Raw genomic sequence first — 20,944 nt, 5'->3', positions numbered from 1 at the left:
TATTTTTCTCAAACCTTCCTAAGAAATAGAAGAGGAAGGAAATTTTCCAAATTAATTTAATGAGGCCATCATTACCCTGATACCAAAACCAGATAAAGACACCACACACAAAAAAAGAGAACTACAGGCCAATATCTCTGATGAACATAGATGTAAAACTCCTCAGAAAAATACTAACAAAATGAATCTAACAATACATTAAAAAATCATTCACCGTGATCAAGTGAGATTTATTCTAGGCATGCAAGTGTGGTTCTATATTCAGAAATCAATCAATATGATACATCACATCAACAAGAGAAAGGATAACAACCCTTATCAGAGTAGGCTTAGAGGAAACATTCTGCATCATCATTAAGGCCATATATCAAAGACCCACATCTAGTATCATCCTCAAAGGGGAAAAAAAACGAGAGCTTTTCTGCCAAGTTCAAGAATAAGATAGATATGTCCACTCTCACCATTTGTATTCAACATAGTACTGGAAGTCCTAGCCACAGCAATCAGATAACAAAAAGAAATAAAAGGCACCCAGATTGGTAAGGAAGAAGTGAAACCTTCATTACCTGCATCTAGAGAACCCTTAAGAGGCCACTGAAAGACTACTAGAACTGGTAAGTGAATTCAGTAAAGCCACAGGATAGAAAATCAATGTACAGAAATTCATTGCATTTCTATACACTAATAATGTAGCAGCAGAAAGTGAATTTAAGGAAAAGTATCCCATTTCAGTTGTGTCAAAGATAATAAGATATCTAGGAATGAACCTAACCAAAGAGGTGAAAGACCTGTACTCTGAAAACCCTAAAACACTGATGAAAGTAACTGAAGATGACACAAAGAAATGGAAAGACATTCCATGCTTATGCATTGCAACACCAAATATTTTTAAATGTTATACTATCCAAGCAATCTACAGATTTAATGCACTCCCTATCAAAATATCAACAGCATTTTTCACAGAACTAGAACCAAAAAATCCTAAAGTTTGTGTGAAATCACAAAGACCCTGAAAAGCCAAAGGAGTCAGATAAAGAAGAACAGAACTGTAGGTCTTAACAATTCCAGACTTCAAGTTATATTACAGAGCTATACTAATCAACACAGTATGGTGCTTGGCAGTAAAACAGACACAGAGATCAATGGAACAGAATAGATAGCCCAGAAATAAACCAATGATCATATGGTCAATTAAGCTTCAACAAAGGAGGCAAGAATAGGAAATAAGAAAAAGACAGTCTCTTCAACAAACAGTGTTGTGAAACCTGGACAGCAACATGCAAAAGAATGAACTGGACCACTTTCTTACACCATTCACAAAAACAAACTCAAAATGGATTAAAGACCTAACTGTGAGACCTGAAACCACAAAAATCCTAGAAGAGAACACAGGCAGTAATTTCTCTGACATCTGGCATAGTGACATTTTTCACACAGGAGTGTGGCAAGGGAAACAAAAGCAAAAATAAACTGTTGGGACTACCTCAAAATAAAAAGCTTCTGCACGGTAAAGGAAACAACTATGAAAACCACAAGACAACCAAATGAATAGGAGAAGATATTTACAAATGATACATCAGATAAAAGGTTAATATCCAAAATACATGAAGAATACATTTTAACACATACAAATACATAACCCAATTAAAAAATGGGCAAAAGACCTGAACAGACATTAGGACATCCAGATGGCCAGCAGACACATGAAAAGATGGTCAACATCACTCATCATCAGGGAAATGCAAATCCAAACCACAATGAGATACCACCTCACACCTGTTAGAATGGCTAAAATAAAAAACTCAAGAAACAATATTGGCAATGATGTGGAGAAAAAGGAATCTTTGTGAGCTACTGGTGGGAAAGTGGACTGGTTCAGCCACTCCACAGTGAGAGTATGGAGGTTCCCCAAAAAGTTAAAAACAGAACTACCTTAACGATCCAAGCATTTCAGTACTGGGTATTTATCCAAAGAATACAAAAACACTAAAGATATACACGCACACCTACATGTTTATTGCAGCAGTATTCACCATAGTCAACATATGGTAGCAGCCCAAGAGTCCATCAATAGATGAATGGATAAAGAAATGGTATGTGTCACACATATATACACACCATGGAATATTATGCAGCCATTACAAAGAATGAAAGTTTGCCATTTGCAGTGACTTGGATGGATCTAGAGAGTATAATGCTAAGCAAAAGAAGTTAGTTAGAAAAAGACAAATACCATGATTTCACTCATGTGTGGAACTGAAGTAACAAAAGGGAAAAATGGGCAAAGAAAAAGGCAAACCTGAGAAATAGATTTTTAGCCATAGAGAACAGAGGGTTACTAGAGGGGAAGGGAGTAGGGGATGGGTGAAATAGGTGAAGGGGATTAAGTAAACACTTAGTTCATGAGCACTGAGTAATCTGTGGAAGTACTGAGTCACTATACTGTACACCTGAAACTAATATTTTAATTCCAGTGCAGGTAGCATACAGTGTCATATTAGTTTGAGGTATACATAAATAAATTACAACCCAAAAAAGTATTTGTTTCCAATAAGAGATATAAATGATAATGTTCCATGTCACTGCGTCTACAAACATTGTTGAATAGTAATGAGCAGTGCACCTGGCTAGCTTCGGCAGTGGAGCATATATCTTAATCTTGGGGTTTTGAGTTCGAGCCCCATGTTGGGGTTAGAGATTACTTTAAAAAAAAAGTAATGATGATTATAAATAATGAAAGTATGTATATTTTGAATTCTGTAAAACATACATGTTGATCAGTTTTTCAACCAAATTCTTTGTTTTATAATTGTCCATGAATTCACAATGTATATGAAGATACAACATAGAAATAATAAACCTCAAACTATTCCAGCTCCTAAGAAATTTTCAAATTAACGAATTATCTTTGTTGCTTGCAAAATGCTTTATTTTAATCTCAAATTTAAATCAAAACTTGACATAGAACTTAATATTTGTTTACACTAGCTAAATTATTTGATCGCATTTATATAGCATGGTACTTCTTTGTGTAAGTGTTTTACACGACAGTTTTTAAAACTGAAAAAAACACTTGATAATGTTCATCACAATTCATTAATGTATTAACACTTTATTCAGTGTATCAAATTGTATAAAGTTCAATACAGGGAACAATATGATAACTGTTCAATGTGCGTTTCTACCTTTTAGTAACACTACACCAGGAATTTGTATTCCATTCAGTTGGATTTTATCTTCCATTTATGTGATTTGATCAATGAGAAATGGGTACACAATGTCAAGTTTTCTTATTTTAACTTTTTTTTAACGAGCAGGTCAATGATTTTCGGGGTTGAGTGGTGTAGTATAGAGAACATAGGGAAATGGTACAAAATGACACTTAAAACCAATGCCTATAGTCATCTTTTTGTGGTTATAACTAAGTATTAATTTGTGTTATTCACTTTTCTTTAGAAGATAAATCAAAGCCATAAATTTGAATTTGAGATACATACACAATATATACACAACTTTATGCAAGACTTTCCGTGCATTACTCTACATTTTAATATCCTAGAATCTGAATATCTGCGGTGATTTGTCTTTTGACTTCATGGAACAAGAAAAGAACATTCAACTAGGGAAGGTTATACTGATAATGAATGAAGTTCTTAAATTTGAAAATGTCTTCTTCTCCCTTTGTACCCACTACACAGTGTCCTATGTGCATTCATTATGAGAATAATGTCAATCACAGCTTTAACACCTTACCGTGGAAGGAACTAATGAGAAAGCACATTAGAAGGTGAGACTTCATGTTCATTTTGAAATAATTGGTCTTCATTTTTCTTCTTATAGAAGTTTAAATCAGTTTATCATAAATCTGTCTGAACCATTAATTTTGCAGCATTCAGGTAAAGTCCAGCACCTTGTTTATACAAAGTTAATGGGGAGAGGATAGAGTTCATCTGATCTTCAGTGGTAAAATCACCCATTCAAGTCCTTAGCATGATCCCTTGCAGTGAGAGCACAGCATGCCTGCATATGTCATTGGCGATTCTTAATAGAAGGTAATTCCAAAAACTCACCCCCTCTAACCATCTGGGAGGCCAGTTGTCTCCCAGCTCAAGCTGAAGGGGAGGAGAAAGATCTCCTGGGGCCTGTGGTGCTACATGATGGCTCATGGCTAGCCTTCTAGCAGCCAGAGGGAGGGCAAAGCCTGGGCTACCCTGCCCCATGCAAAGTCCTGATGTTGCCTCCCTGGCACTTGCTTAGCTTAGGGACCTTGCTGTTACGTGTCTGCCAGAAGCTTTGTTGTCCACTGTCCTCCCTGAGCTCAAATGAATTGTTTTCAAATTCAATGATTCTTTTTTTCTGATTGATCAAATCTGCTGTTGAAGTTTTGTATTTATTTTTGTATGTTCTCCATTTTATTTTTCACCCTCAGAATTGGTTTGGGTTTTTTGTATGTTTTCTATCTCATTGTTGAATTTGTTTTGTTCCTGTGTTTCTGTTGATATCTTTATCCTTGTTCTCTTATAGTTCACGGAGTTTCTTTAAAATCATTATTTTGTATTTGTCAGGCAATTCATAGATGTTTATTTCTTTGGGTTAGTTACTGGAAGTTTATTTTGTTCCTTTGGTGGCATGTTGTTGCCTTGGTTTTTCATACTCCTTATAGTTTTGAGTTGGTATCTTCATATTTGAAGGAACAGTCATCTTTTACTGCCTTTCTAAGACTAACCTGCAGGTGAGTGGGAAGTTGCCGCCTGATTTGGGTGCATGGTGGCACAGATACGAGAAGCACTTAATCAGTGTAAACTCTTATTATGATGATAATTATTACCTGGCAAAGAGAGCAACATTTAACAGAGTTTTAGGCTCTATACTTTCCAGAGAAAAACAGCCATCCAAATGAGTGGAGAGAGTAGGCTAAAAGAGAAACACAGTGAAAGAAAATAGCGTATGGATATTCTGCAATGCCAAATACTTTTTTCTTTTTAAGATTTGTATACATTTATCTGAGAGAGAGAGCACATGTGTGAATGGGGGGAGGGGCAGAGGGAGAGGAAGAGAGAGAAGCTCGAGCAGACTCCATGCTGAGTGTGGAGCCCACCATGTGGGGCTCGATCCCACAACTCTGAGACCCTGACCTGAGCCGAAACAGAGAGTTGGACGCTTAACCGATTACACCACCCAGGTGCCCCAACGATGCCATATACTCTTTTAGATGCATTGCAAACATACTTTTCTTTCATCTTCACAGCAGGCTACATAAATATCATGACTCTTTTACAAATGAGGAAGCTAATTTAACTGAGGAACTTCTCCAAGGCTTAAGAGCTGCCAAGTAACAGAGGGAACACAGCTATCAGGTACCAGTGGGTATTCAAATCAAAGTACATTTGACTGTGTCTCTTTCTCGGAGAGAGGCTTTGGGGCTTAAAGGCCAGAGGAAATGAAAAGCTACCATAAATTGTGAAGGCATAGCCGGCAATTTAGTTAAATCTAAGTGTTCTTTTGATTCTGTTTGTGTACATGTTACCTACTGCGAGTCATGTGCAAGCTATGTGCAAAGATGCGTGTGGTCGCCAGGCAGGGCTGTACCATTTGTGCCGTGTACATGGTGCCCAGTCAAGGGAGTTGAAGTCCGGTCCACGATCCACTCACCAAGCCTTGGACCTAAGGTGCATAAATTTGCCACAGAAGAGGTGCTTTTTGTATTGCTGTTTACTTAGTATTGACTGGGGGGATCGTGTTTATAAGACTGTTACTCAGAGGAGACTCAGGGCCCATTTCAAGCCTGGGGTGACAGAAGCAAAGTAATGCAGGGTGGCCTCTGACCTTCACTATAATTTATTTCTTACTCTGTACTGAATAGTTTGGGATGTTGTTTTCTTTAATTTTACAATTCAATTTTTTTTAAGATTTTACTTATCTATTTGAGAGAGAGAGCATGAGCGGGGGTTGGGGCAGAGGGAGAGGGAGAAAGAATCTCCAGCAGACTCCCTGCTGAGCAGGGAGCCCGATGTGGGACTCGATCCCAGGAGCCTGAGATCATGACCTGAGCCAAAGTCAGACGCTTAACCGACTGAGCCACCCAGGCGTCCCTTTACAATTCAGTTTCTTAGTGAATTTACAACAATATAAGGGTAACTATGACTCATGAAACATCAACACAAAACTCTACCGAGGAGTGTTTCATGTAAAACAACCCAGGGGAGAAGATGCATTTCTTTTTATTAGCTCTGATATATCATGTCCTGCTTATAAGAAATTACTTCCAATTTTTTATCATAATGTAGTAGTCCCATTTACTCTAAGGAGTTTCCCAGCTGTCGTTAAAGCATATTCAAAATAAGCAGAAGCCATAGGAGTTTGAGAAGGTGTGGAACAAAAATTTAGGTAGAAAAAGAATCAAATGCTGAGGGCTGGTCAGTTGGTATGCAACAGAAATTCACACTCACGTAAGGAAATGCAGGATTTCACTATACAGTACTTCTTGGGGCACCTGGGTGGCTCAGTCAATTAAGCATCTGACTCTTGGTTTGGGCTCAGGTCATGATCTCAGGGTCGTGGGATCGAGCCTCTTGTCATGCTCTGCGTGAGTCTACTTGAGAGTCTCTCTCCTTCCCCTTCTGCCCCTGCCCTCACTAGCACACGCGCGTGCACTCTCTCCAATCAATCAATCAAAGTACTTTCATGAGGTAGTGGAAACAGGAATTGAAAACTATTCATCCCGTGTGTCCATCTCTCTACTTTCTTCTGGACTCATGGTTTTTCATCGTTGCTTCTATTTGACCTTTTCATTTTCCTTTCTCTACCGACTGGCTTTACCAGATTATCTCTACACAGGGTATAAGAGAGCTACCCCACAAGTCTCAAGTCTTCTTTCTGTTCCTTAAGGAGATTAAAATCACATTAGACCACACAGATTTGCTTTTTAAGCAGAATAGCTGATTGTGGAAAGAAGATCGTGATCCTTGGTACCCAGTTCCTCATGTACCGGGGCCACATGCGTACTTTCCTCCTTCTACTGTTTCCCTCATTGCAGAGGCATAAAATGAGTCCTATCTCCCCTATTTGGTAGAGGCCTTTTTTTATCCACTTCTAAATAAATGATGATGTAATCAAAAGGTAGGTATTTTACTGTTTGGCTGCCAACTGCATTTCAAGTGAAGAAAAAGAGAAAAGGATTTTCATAGTGAAAGACAGTTGCTCTTTAATAATTTCCCCTGTCCCGGTGATTCTGAAAACTACGTGAAACCTGGAGGAATTGTTAAAACAGAGATTACTGGGCTCTACTTCCAGAGATAGATTCTGGTTTAAGAAGTAAAGGACAAGGCATGAGAATTTTTATTCTCAATAAGTTCCCTGGGGCCACGCTTTTATTTTTTATCTCTGCGTACATATGTAAACTCTGCACCGCACGTGGGGCTCAAACTCCCGACCCCAAGATCAACAGTCACAGGCTCTTCCCGTTGAGCCAGCTAAGTGTACCTCCTGGGGCCACACTTTGAAAACCACCATGTCAACGTATTTGTTGCTATTATGTTTGGCTGAGTGCAAATTGACTTTTAATTTTTCTCATACGTAACTTAATCAAAGATGCTCTGCTAGGCTAGAATCAGGCAGGCAGAAGGCAGGAAGGAAAAGGAAATTATCCAGAGCTCAATTGGTTTTGTAAAATATACTTTAAATCCATTCAATAGCTGCTCACATTAGGCTCTCTTAACGGTTCCTTTCTGAACCTACTAGTATGTATTTGTATTGCTGCATCAAAGGAAAATAAAAAGAAAGGACAAAGCAAACAAAATCTGGCTTGATAAGATATGATGTTGCTCATAGGGACATTAAAATGCAAAGACCAAACACAGAGGAGATTAAAGAGATAAAATGTTTAGTCTCATAAGGTACCATTTTATTAAAAGATTAAGAATTAAATAATTCACCTTCCTTTCAGGAGAAAAATATCTGGTGAGAGATAATAAAGGATTTGAAATAATAAGAAACTAAATTCTACCAAAAATGTTTTAAAGTCATGTGTTCACTGAAAGCCTCGGTTTTAAAAAATCTCTTTCATAAACAATATATTCTCGTCTCATTGGTGTTAATATGGTCAAGTTCAGAGAGCTGTATCCAAAGATACACAACACTGTGCATTTGTCAAAAGCCATGGAACTTCACAGCAGAAAGGGTGAACTTAATGTCTGTAAATTTAAGGTAAATAATGTAGGAGGTCAGGAGAGCCCAGGGTGGGAGGCAGACCATGATAAAAGTCTCTTTATTACATGTGTATGCAACAACCTTACTCAGGGGAGGATAGATGCTGACATAAGTAATTTTGGGAATGAGTGGAGACTAGAAAAGCAAAAGGAACTGTACATATAAACACTGTAGGCTAGGGGCGCCTGGGTGGCTCAGTCGTTAAGCGTCTGCCTTCGGCTCAGGGCATGATCCTGGTGTTACGGGATCGAGCCGCACGTCAGGCTCCTCTGCTGGGAGCCTGCTTCTTCCTCTCCCACTCCCCCTGCTTGTGTTCCCTGTCTCTCTGGCTGTCTCTCTCTCTCTGTCAAATGAATAAATAAAATCTTTAAAAAAAACAAAACACTGTAGGCTAGTTGACAAAACTATTTCCCGTGAAAATATTGTTTAACAATTCTGAGACTGCTATAAGATGTAGACTAGAACTGAGCAATCTAAGTTAATTGATGGAAAATGGTGAGAGCCAGGAGTCTTGTTATTGGAATGGGAGGCTACAGACAAGCAAGGGGAGGAGGCTAGAATGATCATGTGGCAACCGAGCAGAGTGGGAAACATCACTCTGAACTCATGTTTACATGATAAACATGATAGATGAATATAATATGTATAATAGACTATATAGAGATATAGTGGAAAGATTAATAGCTGTATGCAAACACAGATTTTTATACTTACATAGATTTCCTTACTCTAACAGCTGCCAAAACATAGAAGCAATGATACCCCAGGAGCAGTGAGCATAGCCTGCACACGGAATTTGGTTTATAGTATTCTTCTCCAATAAAGGGAATCAAGGTTACTCACAAAAGAGGCTGATTCAAGGATCGGGAGAGGTAATATAAAAGACGAGCCCCCAGCATCTTGTAGTGAACAAATTAAGGAAATGTTCAAAGAATCAGAATGTTGGGAGTGCGTCAAAGCAACACAGAAGACGACCGGAAGAGCTCTCAATGGCCAAAACTAGTTCAGTTTTTCAAAGTACTAGTAAAGAGGTATAAAAGTATAACCATGAGCCTATTGATATAAATGACTGAATAAATAAAAAAATGTGATAAATGTGGGAGAAGAAACAAATCTCCCATGAAGAAGAATTCCAAATAATTTATGCAGAAACTATACCTTCAAGATGGTGGACCACGGTTCTCAGTCTTCAAGTGTGTGCTTCACAGAGTATGGACAACAGAAACAGTAGGAAATGTCCAATGGAAAAAAAACTAATGCTACGTCAGCCAGGTGATCAAGGTGATCATCATCAGTGATAAACCATCTGGTTAGCATGTATCTTTGATGTGATGAGAATGACATTTTACCTCTGGAGTCTTCCTCCCCACAGTTTGTAACCCCAATCTAATAGGAAAACTTCAGAAAAATTCCAGTTGAGGGACATTCTACAAAATACCCACAATACTCAAAATTGTCAAGGTGATCAAAAGCAAGGAAAGTTTGAGAAACTGTCACAGCCATTTTGTTTCTACCTAGGAATAGACTGGCTAAAATTTGTAATCGTTTTTTTTTTCTTTTTTGCCATTTATCCTCACCTCAGAAATCATGGCAGTGGTATGGATGGCAGCTTCAGCACTGAAGAAACCAGATGTTTCCATGGCATTTCTGTTGTTAGATTTGACCAGCTTTGTGTTTATCATGAGAGGTCAGCCTGCACACCTGAGGAATAAGAATTGTCTCCTCTTCCTTGGCTGCGCACCACCATGATCACCAAATAAAACAACTACTCAACAAAAAGCTATGGAAAAAAATTAACATGGAATGATTTAATAGAGAGTGAAGTCTGAGAAAAATCAGTTAAGGAGGGAACAGTTGGACTTATGACAGGAATTGGTCATAATTGGAGCTAGGCGTGAGACCGAGGAAGGAACTCTGAGGGCAGAGAAACCAAAAGGAAAGACCCAAGAAGGAAATGGGGTCTGGTGATGAAAGAAAGATGGCAGTCATGTTTATAGAGGTGTGAAAAAGGGTGCTAGGTAAGAATAGAGAAGGAGGCAGTTGGGTCAAGTGGTACCTTGTGGGCCAGGGTTCACTTTTTGGATTTGTTGTTAGTTTTGGGTTTTTTTCTGTGTTTTGCTTTTTGTGGTTATTTTGATTTTATCATTAGTTTTTGAGGATTTTCAGTACCAGAGGGATGTGACAGGATAAGCTTTATTTGTCTCTTTATAATCATTTTTTTGAAGCAATACATACAAATATTCATTACACTGAATAAATCTTCTATGCAAGTTGAAAAGTTAATTCATGGATGTCTGTCCCAAGTGTTTAAGTGTTAATTGTCCTCCAACCTCAATATCATAACTCTGAAAGCTATCTCCTCTCTCTTCCAAAAGAAAAAAACCATTTTAATTGAACCACGTAAAAATATCATAGGTCACATGTGGCCTCTTGGCAAAGATACTTGTCCCTGCCCCTGGACTTCCTTTTGGTACACTCCAAAGATTAAACACAGAGTGACGTGCAAAACAACTTCCTCTTAATGACCTGTTTTGGTGGAGATATTTCATCTCCATTTGATAGCTGGGTTGCCGAATGCCACCAATGTGGGAGAATTCTTAGGGAGACACATTGGTGCCTTTTGTGTCTGTCTTCTTTCACTTAGCACAATGCTTTCTAGGTTTATCCATGCTGTAGCATGAATCAGTACTTTGTTTCTTTTTAGGACTGAAAAATAGTCCGTTGTATATCACATTTTCTTTATATATTCATCAACTGATGAACATTTGGTTTGGGTATTATGAATGACGCTGTGGATATAGATTTTCAGATCTCTTGGGTATAGACTTAGGAATGGAATTTGCTGGGTTGATAACTCTATCCAATTTTTTAAGTAACTTTCGGACTCTTCCAAATGACTGTAATTCTTATATTTTCACCATCAATGTGAGAGTGTCATTTTCTCCCCATACATTCCAATAACTAATATTATCTGTGTTTTTAATTATAGCCATCTTAGTGAGTGTGGCGTATGGTCTCATCGTGGTTTTGATTTGTATTTCCCTAATGAGGAATGATACTAGGTAATTTTATACATTGTGTATGTATCAGCAAGGCTTTTTATTATTGCTTTGTGCAGCTGTTTTTTAAGTCAGGTAGGGAAAATGTACAAAAATAGATAAATGTGCTTTTATACATTATATTTCCTATTATGTTACTGTTTGGGTGTTTTTTGTTTACTTATGAGGACTTAAGTTACTGTCTATGTCCCTACCTTTCAGCCTGAAGAACTCTTTTTAGTATTTCGTGTAGGGCAGATATGCTACCAACAAATTTTCTTAATTTGTATCCCAGCAATCATCCACCCTCTTAGGCAGCCACAATGTTCAACAATTGTCTCTGGTTGCTTTCAACAAATGTTTTCAAGGAAAATGCTGTTCACAACAGGCAATTACTTCTTGTGTTCTTCCTACTCACCCCATATCTTTTCCCTATAACAAAAGATAACAAGAATGACTTTCAAAATAAATCTTTCAACCACGGAGCTGAAACAGCATTTAGAAGAAATGGAACAAAATGGTATATGTGGAATATAATTTAAGTTCAAGAAGCTCAAATATTGATAGCTCATAAACATGAATGAGAGATACTGTTTTTCCTTTGTAATAATGAGAAATCCAAGATATTTTGAAGCCCTTGCTTAGACTATGATGGAAAATAAGTGTCCCCACTTTTCATTAATAATAATACTACATGTGCTTTCAAATCCCTACTTTCCAACATGTATAATTATCTTCTGCCACCCAGAAAAGAAGCGCCTGCCTGGAAGTAGGTTTTTGTTTTTTCAAGCTTAATTTCCCAGAAGGTACAACCTGAGGGCAATCTAGAATATGTAAGAAATACTTGCATTTATTTGGAAGCTTGGCATCCAGAGTTTATCCAAAGCAAACTACAGACAGCTGTAATAGTCTACTAAAGCTCTGTAAACACATCTTCCAGACATTGGGGAATGAAGATAACTTCTGGAGTCTCTGAGTTTATGGCAGGTTAGCATTTTGTCACCTCAAAGCATGAAAACAGTACTTCATCCTCATGCTATAATGACAGCCCTGGCTTACTGTCTCCAGTGTCACAAATCTCAGCAAAAGTCTTTGAACTCGCGCCTACAGGTTCAATCTGGTATCCAGCTCTAAGGAAGAACCTACCTTTTAGATGACTTACAGATCCAGAGTTCTGAGGTTCAATATCAAGTCAAGGATACCGCTATTCACAAGGACCTGCCTCTTTGTTTCAGTTAAGTTGAACTCCTTATCTCAACCATTTAAATGGTCTCATCTTAGCACTATGTACATTCAACTAATGAAGAAATCAAAGGAGTCAAACAGTGCAGAGGAAATGCAAGTTCCAGAGACAAGTTTTTTTCCTAGTTTTTCCACCTGGTTTCAATGCCGGAATATGTACTATTATACTTAGATGGTGTGCTTTGGTGGAGCAGATATTCATGTCAGCTATTAATGAGTGAGCTGTTAGGAGGCCTATGTTCTAATTATGGCCCATCACATATTAACTCTGACATTTCACTTTCTAGGCTCAGTTTTCATATCTGTTGAATAGAGATAATCATAAGGTTGTCTCCATCTATTTAATGAGGACAATCATAAGGTTATTGTACACATCAAATAAAAAATAGGTATTTAAAGCACTAAGCATCATTCCTGGCACTAAAGCTCAGTCGATCTGTTGGGGGATGAGACGGTAGAGGAAAAGATGGTGGACAAAGAAGGACATATGGAGGAAGAGAAGAGAGGAAGAAGAGAAGTAAAGATAATAAGTGGCAGTGATGGTTCGGGTGGTGCTGGAATGGTGGCAAAGAACATGGGTTTCTGCCACAGTGCTTGTGTTACCTCAAACGAGTTTATCAGTCTGACCCTGCCCCCGTTTTGTAGTGTGTAAAATCTAGAATCTGATTGTAATAATTGCTACGCATGCTTGCAGGACTGTAGTGAGAATTTAGTGAAATAAAGGATGTGAAAGAACTTTGATCCTTCCTGAATTCAATAGAAGCCTAAAAGATTATTACTACAAAAAGCAGTCTGTGAAGCCTGTGTTAGGCAAATACATAATAATGGCAAGTGTTGCCTGACAAAGCTGCTTCTTTATCTCCTCCATAGCATTTATGTGGACCTGATTGGGCATGGAGAAGAGGAGAGGTATTATCTACCCACTCCTTAGAAGATTTTTCTCTAGGTAAAATAGAACATGTATTTGAAATTGACTTACATATGAAGCATTGCAGAGAATTGCTTCTTGTTGTATTAAATATACACCCATATTTGTATAAATGAATGACCTCTTCTAAAACTGTTTCAGTTCTTTGGAGGATGATACAAGTTGGATGAGTGTAAGAAAGTAGATCAAATGCTGTGAGGATCTCGAGTAACCAAGGGAATATTGAAGAAGAAAATGCTGGGGGCATCACGTTGCCTGACTTCAAGCTATATTACAAAGCTGTGATCACCAAGACAGCATGGTATTGGCACAAAAACAGACACCTAGACCAGTGGCACAGAGTAGAGACTGAAGAAATGGACCCTCGACTCTACGGTCAACTAATCTTTGACAAACCAGGAATAAATATCCGGTGGAAGAAAAGACAATCTCTTCAATAAATGGTGCTTGGCAAATTGGACAGCCACATGCAGAAGAATGAAACCGGACCATTCTCTTACACCATACACAAGCATAAACTCCAAATGGATAAAAGACCTCAATGTGAGACAGAAATCCATCAAAATCCTAAAGGAGAACATAGGCAGGAACCTCTTTGACATCAGCCACAGCAACTTCTTTCAAGACAAGTTTCCAAAGGCAAGAGAAACAAAAGCAAAGATAAACTTGTGGGACTTCATCAAGGTAAAAAGCTTCTGCACAGTGAAGTCACAGTCAACAAAACTAAGAGGCAACCCACAGAATGGGAGAAGATATTTGCAAATGACATCACAGATAAAGGGTTGATATCTAAGATCTATAAAGAACTTCTCAAACTCAACACTTAAAAAACAACCCAGTCAAAAAATGGGCAGAAGACATAAATAGACACTTTTTCAAAGAAGACATACAAATGGCCAACAGACACATGAAAAAATGCTCCACATCACTAGCCGTCAGGGAAATACAAATGAAAGCCACAATGAGATACCACCTTATACCAATTAGAATGGCAAAAATTAACAAAACAGGAAACAAATGTTGGCAAGTATGTGGAGAAAGGGGATCCCTCTTACACTGTTGGCGGGAATGCGAGCTGGTACAGCCACTCTGGAAAACAGTATAAAGGTTCCTCAACTTGTTAAAAATAGAGCTACCCTATGACCCAGCAATTCCACTATTAGGTATTTACCCCAAAGATACAGATGTAGTGAAAAGAAAGGGCAAATGGACCCCAATGTTCATAGCAGCATTGTCCACAGGAGCCCAACTGTGGGAGGAGCCAAGATGCCCTTCAACAGGCAAATGGATAAAGAAGATGTGGTCCATATATACAATGAAATATTACTCAGCCAACAGAAAGGATGATTACCCAACATTTGCATCGACATGGAGGGAACTGGAGGGGATTATGCTAAATGAAATAAGTCAAGCAGAGAAAGACAAGTATCATATGGTTTCACTCATGTGGAATATAAGCAATAGCACAGAGGACCACAGGGGAAGGGAGGGAAAACTGAAGGGGGAGAAATCAGAGAGGGAGATGAACCATGAGAGACTATGCACCCTGCAAAACAAACTGAGGGTTTCAGAGGGGAGAAGTGTGGGGGGATGGGATAACAGGGTGATGGGTATGAAGGAGGGCACGGGTTGTGAAGAGCACTGGGTGTTAAACGCAACTGACAAATCATTAAACACTATATCAAGAACTAATGATGTGCTATACACAGTGGCTAAAGTTAATAAAGAAATTATGTAAATTTTAAGAGACATGATGTCACTTGCTAGCATTTTAAGACATTTTTAGCTGTTAATGTAGGAATGAGTAAAAATTATTTCCAACAAAAAAAAACACAAAAAGCAAATGCTGTGGGAATCAATTCAATTAATAATCAAATATATCAAACTTTTTAAAAATGAATTGCCACACTTTTAGCATCCAAAGATACAGCACGTGAATGAATTGAACCATTTACCTTTAAGCATTGAACCTTGGAAGAAAACATTTTTAACAAGTTGTCTGGACCCATTCACTACCCCCCCCCACCTCCTTGGCCCTGTCCCTAACACTTTTTATTTTCTTGAAAGCATAAGGTCAAATTTTCTTTTCTATACTCAAACCACCTAGATTCTAAGATCCTGTTTTCAGACTGACCTGCCTTAGTTCCTGAAGCCACAGAATTCAATTAATTAGCAGAACTGATGTCTTAGACTTCTACCCATGCTCCTTTGGTCAGCCAATGACTCTATTTGAAATAGGTGGGTAGATGATGGACTGAGTTTCAGGAAATTCTAAGAAGATAAAGTCTATATAAAAATCACTTTAATTATGTAGAATCATGTTTCTTTTTTTTTCTTGTGGCTAAGTAGTATTGAGTGATTTACTAAAAGACACTTTGATGTATGGCAGTGTCTCAGTTATGAAATAAATACTCTAGGTCTTTATGCATTTGAAACCTAATTGATACTTCAGTTATGTTTTTACAACAGTATTGTCAAAAAGAAAGCCCTCAGAGCAGAAATTGACGATTTATACTAAAGGTAGAAACTGAAAAAGGCCTAGAAATCCAAGGGACCACATAGCATTGTAGAATGTCATTCTGCCTCTGAAATTTAATTTCCTCATTATAATTTGCCCAATAAAACACAGAACTCCTAGTTATATTTGAATTTTCCACAAACAACAAATACTTCTAGTGTAATTATGTTCCAAGTGTTGCACAGGGCATAGCGAGGCTAAAAAAACTGTGTATCTGAAATTCAAATTTATTTGGAAGCCCGTATGTTTATTTGCTAAATCTAGGAACCCTATTGTCAAATGCAAAGTTCAGAAGTGCTTGACATAGGTAAATTCTCAGGGCTCTTCCGGGGGGGACATCCCTATTTCTGTTGCAGGAGCAGCCTGGCAAGCTATGTACATATGAAGAACACATATAAGTAAATGTTTGTAAGGCAGTGGTTTTCAGACTTTACTCCCCTCACTTGGGGAACTTCTTAAAATCCTGAGTCCCATGCTACAACCTATGAAATTTTAATTCACCCGTTTTGGGGGAGGCCAGGGAATCTGCAGCTTTAACATAACCTAGGTAATTTTGATACAGGTGAGGTTTTTTTTTTTTCCCTAAGATTTTATTTATTTGAGAGAGTGCGGGCACACAAGCAAGGGGAGCGGCAGGCAGAGGGAGAGGGAGAAGCAGGCTCCCTGCAGGGAGCCCGCTGCGGGGCTCGATCCCAGGACCCTGAGATCATGACCTGAGCTGCAGACAGACACTTAACTGACTAAGCCACCCAGGTGCCCCTCTAATACAGGTGTTTTAAGACCATGCTTTGAAAAACACTGTGACTTTCTTCTACAAATCAGAAATCGTGGCTACCTGGACAATTTCCTCACCCAGCATTCATTTATGACCACACTAAAAATTGAACACTGCTCAGCACAGAAAGAACAACTGTGGACCACTCTGTTAATATTTCTTTGACTAACATATATTTACTGCTAAATAGGTTTTCATTAATTGCTGTGAATGTGAGGAAAAGTCAACTTAATCATGTTGAAATATGAGTGAAAGCCTTCTAGAAAGAAATACAATACACATTCCATTTAATAAAAAGAAATGACTTGTTGAATATTTGACGTGGCAGTAATAGAAGGAACTGGAATGGAGAAGCGGCAGTGTGGAGCAGTGTTCCGACAAGAGGAAGCTAATTAGAACACTACCTAAAAGCCCTGCACGAAGTTCATTGCCAATGAAGATTTAATATTCTGTAATATTCCTTTTTTCCCAATTTAGGATTTCAATACTTCCCCTTGAGTGTGTGTCTAGAGGGAACATTTGAGAGAGAGCAGGAGAGGGGGAGGGTCAGCGGGAGAAGCAGACTCCCCGCTGAGCAGGGAGCCCAATGCAGGACTCGATCCCAGGAATCTGGGACCATAACCTGTGCCGAAGGGAGATGCTTAACCAACTGAGCCACCCAGGCGTTCCCTAGACTAGCTTTTGATTGACCGTACTATAAATGGTTTGCTCTCTTGTGTCAGCAAATATCAAAAAAGGAACGTACACACATTGAGATGGCTAGGAGCGGGGGAAAAAGAGTCCCTTAATCCTTGACTGTTTAAAAAATATGTTTTTGTAAGGCATTACCCCACTCTAACATTACCTTTGATTCGCTAAGTCAAAGAAGGCTCCATTTCCACCTTGTTAGAAAGAACTGATGTCTCTTACAAAATGGAATGGCGGCATTTCTTGGGTAAGTTTTGTTTTTACTATGTGGGAATGAAAGCAGTGAATTTAACATCGTAGTTAGAAGTTTGATTCAGGAGTCAGGATTCTTGGGTTTATTCCAAAATCTGCAACCTAATAGCTCTGTGACCCTGAAGACACATATAGAGCTTGTCTTTGCCTCAATTTATACCTCTCAAAAATGGGGCTGGAACCTTCCTCCTTTCTTCTGAGGTTAAATGAGGTAGTGCGGGTAATGTCCTTAGAGTAGGGCCTGGTGCATACGAACTGGATTCTCAGTGAGTACGTGGGGGGTACATTTTTATCATCATGCTTCTGATTCATAGCCTTTTCAAGCATTTTCCTGACTGGTGGCAACCCTCACCTACCATTCGGTTCACAGTACTTTTGAGGGGACCAAATAGTGTCCACTGAGGCACGTGAACTGTCAGAGTACAAACTATGCGAGCTGAAACTAAAAATTTGTCTGATTACTTTCACCCGTTGATTTTGTCATTAGTTTCCGGGCCTTGTCAGTACATTGCGTGGTAAAGATAACGAAGGAGCACATCATCCTGGAGTGCTGAAGTTGGTACAGCTTCTGTTTTGATTTAGTACTGAATTTGAAGCCCAAATAAGTTCTCTAGCCCTTTTTCCTATTCTGGTCCTCCATCAATTGTGACTCATTGTAACTTACACCCTGAAAGAAATGCTACCAGGCCTTTCTCAAGGTTTTGTGTACACAGCCACTTCCAGCTATTTTCTCTGAGCCGAGTATGGACGTTTCCTGAGCTGTCCCACTCTTACCATGCCCCTCAAGACTAATGATACTCCCTGGCACAACCTAGACAATATATATTTGCTGAATGAATAGAAATCAATAATTTATCTCCACCAACGTAATCCATTTGCTTTTGTTTATGTCCTTCCCTTTTTGCCTGACATTATGCTTTATTTCTTTTTATTATTTTAATGAACTCCTCACCAGTCTCTCCACTAATATTGATTTGCCCAATGTTTTCATTCTGATCTTTACTGCCAAGTGTTCTTAGTAGAATTGCTCATGCCCAGGGGTCATATTTTCATCCAAGACCATCCTCTCCATATCTCCAAAACTTAGTTTGCAATGTGAACAATTATCATAGTAGAGAAACTCTGAATCAGTGCTCTGCATTGTAATTCCGAGCCAAGTTCCCTATTTTGAACCAGGCTTGAATCCATCATGTCTCTTAGGGAAGAGATATTTATTATAGAAGGTAGCTCCTTGATAAACAATTCCTACCTCTGTCTCCAGCCCATATTTGCCTATTGACCCCTAATGCACCAAAGGCTGTTAGATTAGTGCTTAATGATTAATATCCCAGGTTAGAGGGGCGCCTGGGTGGCACAGCGGTTAAGCGTCTGCCTTCGGCTCAGGGCGTGATCCCAGCGTTATGGGATCGAGCCCCCACATCAGGCTCTTCTGCTATGAGCCTGCTTCTTCCTCTCCCACTCCCTCTGCTTGTGTTCCCTCTCTCTGGCTGTCTCTATCTCTGTCGAATAAAAAAAAAATATCCCAGGTTAGAGTGGGAAATGCCAATACAATTGTAGAAAAAATAGACAAAGGCATATATGAGACACACTGAGTGACATTTAATAAAAAAAATGACTGGAAACTGGGGAGTAGTTGTTTCTCATGAAAGCATGGGGGTGAGCTTCAGTTTGTGTCTTGGGGAACAAAATCACCCTACCTAAGGTCACATGGAGTCAGACAAGAGACTCATGCCATCCAATAATGAATCTCTGAAATCCTGTGGGAGATGACCTTCAATGGATGAGTCCCAGCTTGGTCTGCTAGAATACCCTGCAGGGAGCTTTTGTAAAAGGGTTCTTAGCTTAAAAGGTATTCTTGGCACAAGGGGAGAGATTTCCACTGACTACTCATAAAGCAGATTGACCAACTTTACTTCTGCGTCTAATGTTTCCATATGGGCTACCTATAATGCGAAATCTTCTTTCTTTCTTTTAAAAAGTTCTGGCTTTTTCATAATCTAGATAGTTTAAAAGAGCTATAACTTTGAAGAGGCATTACATTCCATTTTTAGAAAGTAAAAATTGCTGTTCTCGAATGGAAACAAATTTTGCATCAAAGAGCTTGAATTCAATACAGAGGGGGAAAAAAGCCAAATATGTAAAGCATTCTAGCAGCTGGCACTGCTATTGGCAAAGGCTGTCTCTACACATGCAAAGTGAAGAGATAGGAAGTGGCTTTTAAATAATTCCAGAAGTTCTGCACCTTTATTATAATGATCTGAACCAACTGAAAGGTATCCTAGCCCAGTTGACACAAAGACCTAACTCAAACCTTCCCTAAGTCTTTTACCTAGAGAAGGGCAGGCTCTATGATACTACACACCTAGATGTTTAGAATGATCTAGATCATTGACGGCATTTTCCATTCTTCAGCTCCATGACTGTTTAGCAACATGGAACCAAAACTAAGGCCAAAGCAAGTAGTTGTAACCTCTTCCAAAGGGCGGAGACAATTGTCCTCAAAATATCTGGTGATGGAGAGAGAAAGAAGGAGGTTGTGCCACCCAGTACCATTACAGTGGAACAGTACTGACAGGCATAAAGCTGCCTGGATACCCAGAGCACAGGCGAACTATTACAGATGCAGCTAAGATCCACTGTGATCCGTCGATACGTAAGCACTGATGGCAACCTCTTCGTCAGCAAATATTTCGGTTAGAAGGCCACATTTTGACAAAAAGATGATTAGAAAAATGAAAGAGGGATTAATAATGTCTCTTGAAATATTGATTAAATTCTCACTGAATTCCAGCCAAAAAGAAGGAAATTGTAGCTATTTAGCAGCAAATGCTGATAACTGGGGCGGGGGGACACAACCAACCAGCAGACCCTGTGGCCGTGTTGATTCCGTGGGCAGTGAGACTCTCAAACCATTCAATGTCAACATCCCCCCACAACTAACTACTGGTATCCTGCCTATGTGTAAGTGATTGCTTAGGGGAACAAGAGAGACGAGAAGCAGGAGAGCGGGGAAGGAGATGTAAGGAAAAAGAAAGTGAAGACAGAGTTCATGTCAGTGGGAGGGCAGTATTTCAGCAAGAGCACAGTATGGCAGAGACAACCAACTTCGTTCTTCCACGTAGCTCAAGTTTTTGTGAAGGCTGTCTGCTTGGGGTTTGGGTCTAATTAATAGATCTCTCTGGTTCCCAGGCCCAGCCTGGAAGGGTTGGTATGGAAAGGGAGGCCTGGAAGGATCCACCCTTCTCCACATATGGGTTGGCTAGCCCAGCCCCTTTCTGCAAGTTGATGACAGTCTC

This window comes from Ailuropoda melanoleuca, chromosome X (assembly GCF_002007445.2).
Source record: "Ailuropoda melanoleuca isolate Jingjing chromosome X, ASM200744v2, whole genome shotgun sequence".
NCBI lineage: Eukaryota > Metazoa > Chordata > Mammalia > Carnivora > Ursidae > Ailuropoda > Ailuropoda melanoleuca.
This window is presented reverse-complemented; position numbering follows the sequence as displayed.